This window comes from Chamaea fasciata, unplaced genomic scaffold (genome assembly GCF_029207755.1).
Source record: "Chamaea fasciata isolate MVZ Bird 193981 ecotype frontalis unplaced genomic scaffold, bChaFas1.0.hap1 SCAF_2, whole genome shotgun sequence".
Classification (NCBI taxonomy): Eukaryota; Metazoa; Chordata; class Aves; order Passeriformes; family Sylviidae; genus Chamaea; species Chamaea fasciata.
In genome coordinates, this window is record NW_027094087.1 from 10,750,266 (window position 1) to 10,758,341 (window position 8,076).

Consider the following 8,076-nt stretch of genomic DNA (forward strand, 5'->3'; position numbering starts at 1 on the left):
AATTTGTATTGTGCTTCTTCCACTGTTGGGTAGAATTAACCACGGGAGAAGAGGCATGTCAGGATTGCTGGGATGGAAGAAGGAGTTAAAAGCCCCACCCAAGCTCTCACAACCTAACCTTTGGAGCATGCAGCTGATAATGCGAAACAGAACATAATGCCCCAGAGGAGATACATCTGGAGGTCAGCTCAGTCAGCTACTGTGGAACTGTTCCAACAAAGCAATCAAATATCTAGCAAAACCTATAAAAAAAATCACATCTTTAGTATATAGACATCCAACCTGAGCTGGACGAGGGTAGAGAAGCCTGATTTTGTTTTCATACCCCTGTCAGGCAACCTAAGAGCTGAGTTTTCCCTCCACAAACACAAAGTGAGGTTTTTAACTGCAGCTTATTAAGGCTCAGTTTGTCTAACCCAAGCATAATAAATTCATGTGTCAAGATCGAAGTTGACTGTTTATCAGAGAAAAATGAGACAAGATAATCCACTTTGCTGAAAACGTAATGCTTTAGGAATGTTACAAACTACTGCAAATGTTTAACTTCCCGTGCCTCATGGGTGGTTATATAACAAAACGCGCATTCAGGGGCTGATTCTTATCTCTCGCTTGCATAAGGCCATGTCTAGACAAGGATTTGAAGGTGTGTTGTTTGAAAGTGTTCACAGAGTGGTCTAGTTGGCAGATCAGGAAGCCTTCCCCTTTCCCCCCTCTCCCCTGCTTCCCAAATTTTCATGCATGTGGAATGGGTGAAGTGTGGGTCCCCCTCCCTCAATTTTTGGTTCAATTAATTTAGCACCTGAAAGTGGTGATTTGTCCACCCTGGAGTCAGAATGTCACTTCAGAGGGTTGAAGGACCAAAGGGTCATCATCTTCTTGCCCATGTCTCAAGTAGAGTTTTCATAAGGTCTTCATAAGGATTTGCATGTCTTAGGGCTTTTCAGCATTATTTCCATATATCCACCTGCATGCTGCACAGATGACATACATAAGTTTGGATGGTATTTTGCCTTTGTAAACCAGTACCAGAGATAAAGGATGATTTTCCAGTGATGGTTAACCCTTTGACAGTATCCCCTTCATGGGAAAATTCTTCCAGTGCTGATTTCCTCTTCCATTGTACCTACCACGTATAGTATTTTTGTTTCTTTATTACTGCATTTCCAACAAACTTGACTCAGCCATCCACTCCCACTCCAAGTACACCTCATGTTGTTGGGAGAAGTATTCAGTGGAAAAGCAGGAAAATTTACAGAAAGGGCTTTATAACATGTGAACTAGGTGGCAAAGAATCCATCCCACTCCATTTCTTTTAAAGCATTGCATTAAATTTACATCCTCTGGTTCCTCCATCTCTGATTTTCCCCCTTTTATATCGTCAGCAGCAGTATATGGCAATGGTGAGAATCCTTACAGAGATGGGCCCACCACATGCCCATCTGTGGCTTGCTCCATGCATTGTTATTACTATCACAAGCAAGTTCTAAGAGCAGTAACATTTTTAATACTCACTTTTTGCACATTTTCTGTTCTCTTTAGTTTTTTTTCTTAAGCACACCTAAGTATGTAAACATTACTTTTGTAGATTATTATGTTACTACTTTAAGTTTCAGGTGGACCTCAGAGGATTCACGAAAAAATAACTATTTTATTTATAGCTCATACTCTACTATAGTTCTAAAACTCATAAAGACACATTTCCAGTCAATGAAGGTAAAAAACCATGCCTGTGTAAATGTAAAGTTTTTCTTTTTATAATCATAGTAAATTAAATATGTTTTCACATTTATAAAACAAGAAGTAGGGAGAAAAAAAAAGAACTGGGTAAAGTTTAAACCACATTCAGAGGGAAATCAGGTAAGAGATCAAACTGCTGATGAGAAATATGAGAAATCCTGCCCTGCTGAAATATATGGGAAGGTAATTATTTTTCAAGGGCCAGGAATTTACAATTTGTTTTTAAAAAATGAAGTTCATACAGATATGTAGATACACATGCATCCATATTTGTTTTTTTCTGTAATAACATAAGAATGGCCAGGCCAGTTGAGATAGTTCTCTCTGTAATGGAGTTTTCTATATGCACACACTTTAAATCTGGTTTGATAACCAATGGTTTACAGTGTCATTAGGAAGGTTGAGACCATGAGGTAACTTTTAAGAAATGTGGTCTGCTGCCATATCTGGAACATATCAGCTCTCGGTAGAAATATATTTTTAATAAAGAGAAGTGCTTTAGAGATTTCTCTCTTGATATAGGCCTAAGTTCAGCAAGTTAAGTTCAATCACACAGCTGACTTCTAGCCTTCCAGTACACAATAGGGTTTTAATGTTTAAAGTTAGGTGCAATGTTTAAAGTTAGGTTAAAGTTTGAGTATGGTACTGAATAGGAGCCAGAGCGAAAACATCTTTCATTTAAGATGAAAATTCCTGCTTTAAATTTTCTTCCTTGAACTCTGGCTCCAATTTGTGAATGTAGTGGTGATGTTCAGGTTTCTGTGTGGAGCCCAGCAGGGACGTCAGCAGTTCTGCTTCACTGCCGAGTATCAATAGTGCTCAGAGATCAGAGCTCAGAGCCAGCACTTAGGAGGGGCAACCTTGTCAGTCAGCACTTGACTGCTTTGCTCTGTTCTTGACCAGCCCATGCAATTCACATTGCCCTCAAGGTAAGATGAGTGGGTGGATCATGGAAGTGTACAAACAGCCTTCAGGATAATAATTCAACTCCTCTCCTTTTACCTTGAAGCAGTATATTTCCACACACAATCAAAGTGCATAAGACAATACTCAATTTAAAGAGGTGTTCAGATTAGGATGGGTTGTATTTAAGAAGCAGAGAGCAGTCTGCTTTTTACAAATAATGCAATGGCTTGTGGTTACAAGACAAGCCCTGGATTTAAAGGCAAGTGATGCAGAATTCCTGGCCTGTCCTCGGCTACTGTTAGTGAAAGCTCATGAAGTGACTGAGCAGATGAAGAGGTAGGTACCACTGCTGAGCCTGTACTCTCCCAGAGTACAAGGGCTGCTTCTGGCCTTTCCAAACTGGTGTTAGATTGGGAATAGGCTGCAGCAGAGTCTCTTCTGCGCTTGCATTTATAAGTGGAGAGAGCTGGGCTTTGTGTGCCAGAAATGGGGCCTCCCCAGTGAGGAATCTGTCTGCAAGGCACGATACAGCCCTTCCTCTGAATTGGAATTTCAAAGTTCCTGACCTTCAGCACAAGGAAAGTCAGAAGATAACCAATATATACTAGAAGACCTCTACATTAAAGATTTCTCAACTCTGTCTCTCTAAATTATGGAAATACTTTAAGGAAAAATATCACCTCTTATCACAACTTTTGTGTTCCCCTTTCAATTGCAGTAGCTGACTAACACTTAAAAGTTGCTCACTAAAAGTGAGTAACTGCGTCAATGTAGTGTAACACTCTACAAAAAGATCACCTCAAATCTGATTCTGCCTGTCATAGTTACCAGTTATGGTGCTCATCTCACACTGGCTGTGTGTCTGTGTCCCTGAGCTGTCTATTGACATGTCAACAGATAGGACAGAAGGAAAATATGGAGAAAAAAATAACAGCAGATAACAACTACAGCAAATAACAACTCAGTCCATTATGTAACTGCTAAAATATTTATAAGAGATGTTTAATATGCTTTTTAAAAGAAATAATAATAATATTAAAGAACTCATGTGTAATTAAATGTGATATGGAAACCATGCTGTTTGCCAGAGTTATTGACTTCACTGTTCTCATTCTCCCAAACTTAATATAAAATTAATCATTAATTTTCAAGCCAGTAACTTTTTCACCAATGCAAGCTCTGGTTGTTTAGGTCTGAGTCAGTGAGATATTAACACCACAACAACATAGATTTATACTGTCATAAAGTCATTCAACTCAAAATGTGGCTCCTTTTTAATAAAATTTCCTGTATTTTTGAGCTACATCACAGCCAAAGCTGAATGCTCAAAAGCTTTTTACCAGTCTCACAGTTGATATAAATAGTCTGTTCTCATTACACTTACTTGTCTCAGCAAAGCGTGGGCCCAAATCCTCAGCAGGCACAACCAGAGCCCACAGAGCTGCACAACTTGGATCTGTGGTGGATGTAGCCCCTTCCTATAGATTTCCTGCTTGAATAAACTGTTGTGTATTGAGAATAGTAGTTATAATCCAAGTTACTCTGGGGGCTAGAGCTCGCACGAGGTTTATCTAGTATTAACAGTTATTTGACCTTTCTTGGCAGAGCAAGAAGAAAATGCTCTTTTACATACTCTTATGCAAACCTCTTAAATATTAAATGAGCTGTGCACAGAACTTTTCTTGTATGAAGGACCAATAATACTTTGGACCTCACTTGAAATCTGGGTCACTTTGACCTTGTGTAAATGAAATCTCGCATTTCACCAATTTTTCACATGCTTGTTCTGTCTTGAGCAAAACCTCAGAATCAAATAAGCACCAGCTTCAATGTAGAGGATGATTAACTTAAGGAGTTCTTGGCTTCTTCTTCAAGAAGGTTAGCATGACCTTGAATGGTAGGAGAATGTTACGGATTTGTATTGTTGAATCTTATGCGGATTGTTGTAAGGAGTTCACATACAAACCATATTTTTAAGCCCTAACAAAGAGACATTTCTCTCCCGCTGCTTTTTTGAGATTATTAGTCCATCTACAAACTGAAAAGAATCAGTCAGTTGGCTCTTTTCTACCTTACTGGTACTCAGCCAAATTCATGCACGTATTTCCCATTTACTTCAGCAAGAGTTTTGTCGATGGCAGCGCCGTAAATTCTACCTCCACCTTCTCTCTAATTGGCACCAACATCAAATGCTAAAGGATGTCCTTGGAAAATCAAGAAACCAGGAAGTGAAAATGCACAGCTAAATCCAGTTCTCCACTGTACATATAGCTGTCAAATAATTTCTTTTAGTCTATTCCACATCAGGGCTCAGTTCTTTCCTTTTTAAAGCCATCAGTAAAAATCATGTTAACATAAATGAGGCAAAATTAGGCATATAAGTGTAAGTGAAGTCAAAGCTTATCTGAAGAATTCCCACTTAGGACTTACAGCTTGACACAGTGGTCACTGAAGCGTTTCTAAAGGTCATTGTCTGATATGATCTTTTCATAATTGTTAGTAAAATGAAGGCATCTTTATTCTGCTCTGCTTACTACCAATGCTTATGTAAAACATGGATTATTCACAGCTCCTTTCCTTTTGAAAATGGGCATTTTTAGTTTCATTAAGGGATAAATAAAGGCACACCCAGTATGAATCAAACTGAAAACAATTGGTTGAGGTTTATGTGCCAGCCAAACAGTGCCATTTGTGGTTTCAAGTTGTAATTTGTATAGAAGGTCTATTTTGAACAGCAGTGCCATCAGTTAAGGGGGAAAAGAATCCCAGAAGTTAAATCCTACTGATAATGCAATGATTTCAAATCATGATAAAGGCCTTAATTCTGTGTCAATAGCCATTCTAGTCATACGTGGATACTTGTAGCTCTTCCTTGAGGAAAGACATTCTCCTGTTGTGGCACTGTGAAAAAGATGCTTCTTGATAAAGCTGCTTGTAAGTGCAATGTCCTTTCAGATGAAAAGTGGAAAAGCAGTCAGATTCTTTCAATCCACATCTATTTAACTTCTGATAAGCACCTTCTTCACATTTTTTTTTCTGCCCTCATTTGTATACTGCTGGATTCCTCATTAGAGTGAAAATGAAAATACACTTTCTTAAGCTGACTTTAAGAAAACCACCTTCTTGACCTGGATATATCAGAATATTTAACACAGTTGAACAAATTCTTACAGATGTTGTTGTTGTTGAAGATATTTATGTAAAAATAGTATTGATGAGCACTGGTTATAGCTGAGATCCCCACTGTGCACTAGAAGTCTATCTAAGATGGTCAAAGCCCCGTGTTAGAATTTTTTATAGAGTGTAAAAACTTCTCCTAAGAAGAGAAATACTTATACTAAGAAGAAAAATCAAGTGGTTGAAAAAAGAAAAATATATAGAATATTAGCGGGAAAAGAAGACAATGAATCCATCTGGTCTATGGGAAAGCTAGGAAGAGAAATGAAACCTCTGCAATTTGTTTATTCAGGTTGACTAAGTTTCAAGCCAGTGAGTAGATTCAGTGAAGTCAACAACACAACTCACATCCTCACAGTAAAGCATTTACATAACTCCATTGCAGGACTGATTAATCTTGCGTGTTTCAGGATGTGTTCTAGTGCTCTCAAGCTGAATTATCTGAGGCTATAACAGATGGGTAGATAAATCAGAGGTAGAGATCTAGGTGCAATTTTGTGTGTCTCATGATAATTTACATGTAATCAAACTGATTTTTCAAGTTAAAGTTATTCAAATGTTCATACAAATATTCCATGTAAAAAAATGCATCTACAGTTTCTGTGGGGGGGTTACCTGACAAGAGGGTATGTGATTAAAATGGGCCTGCTGACAGGGAGGATTCCACCAGAGTCACTGTCTGAAAGGTGATTATTTATTTCTACTTTCAGATGGGATTTTTCAGACCAATTCTCAGAAGAAAAGTAACATTTTTCAGAAGCAGACTCATTGTTTTCAACAATTTCTTCCTAATTCTTAAGAGAATAAACATTTTGGATCTGGAAGCATGTTAGGATGACTGCAAGTTTGAACAGCTTTAGGAAATTTCACCCATGTTGGCATTCTCATTTCACTACTGCAAGCCTTGTTTCTTCTTGGCCAAAAATGAAAGGAGTTTGGACAATTTGATTTGAAACCTGCAATAAGGTGTGTTGGAGTAAACAGGTCATGATTTCTACATGCAATTGGAAGGGCTAACTTTTCTGTAACCAATATTCATTTCATTTGCCCACGAACAGTATAATAATGATCCATTTATGAACATTTCTTCATTGAAAGAATTGCTAGCAGCTTTCAGTTTGAAAAGAAGAGTTTTGTTGTTGTTTTTTTCAGGAAAGTGTGTATTCTGGTAGGATTCTGCACCAATAAAGATCATCTGGATCTTTTAGGAGAGCAATTCACGTAGTTAAGCAAGTTAGCAGCTGTTTGGATTTTGTGATTTTTTTTTTCCACAGCCAGTAGCTGAGACAGCAAAACTCTCTTTTTGTGTCTTCCACCAGATTGATGGAATAAGGCTCTGTATATGCACATGTTCACAGGTGGCTGCCTGGGGATGCTTCTGTTGGCTTTCCTGGAGTGAAACATCAAAGCCATGAGTGTGGATGTGGGACTGGGGCCTAAAGAATTCTGGGGTCTCTCATTTGAATGAAAAATTATATATCTTATACAGATCTTTTGTCAGAAGTACCTCATTTTTTCTAGCTCTAACATGTCACCTCCAGCTGCTCTAACACCCTCATTTTTGGTTATTAGGAAGGCTGTAATCCAGAATTAAACAGCTGAGCACAGAACTTTTTCTCCAAAAGTAGGCAGGGGTTTGTTTAAAAGAAACAGAAGAAGAAGAAGCAAAGAGATGGGGCATTAATGAGTGGCACAATGGGCCACTGATACTGTCCTGCAGAAACAAAGGGCTCTGTGCAAGAATTCCCTCCTTTAGCGTGTGACAGACCTTCTGACCTGGGATCACAACGGCTTACAGACAGAAACAAGAGAGGAAGCAAGAAATCTCGTCATTTCTTTTCCCCGTGAGATAAACAACATTTTATTCTACCTTTTACCCTGGCGGGAGACACTGCCACTTAGCAAACAAATCTATATTAAGTGCACTTGCTGGAATTATTTACATCATTTGTTCCAGAAAATGACACTAATAATATATTGCTGAATTCAGAAAATGGAATTTGACATGAATATAGCCTTCTGAGTAGTAAAATCATCTTTCCTTAATCATCATCCCTAATTAAGGAATTCCCTGTTTTCCTATCCACAAAGAGAAGGAAAATATCATTGTTTTCCTACAATATCCTTTTTGGACTCACAGACAAGCTACTTTTGGCACTCTGGCTATAACAATACATGACTCTACAGAAAGCAAGAACAATTCCCCTGCACCTTCACAATATTTTTTTGAGAAAAGGAAAAGCTCCACTCCACTGT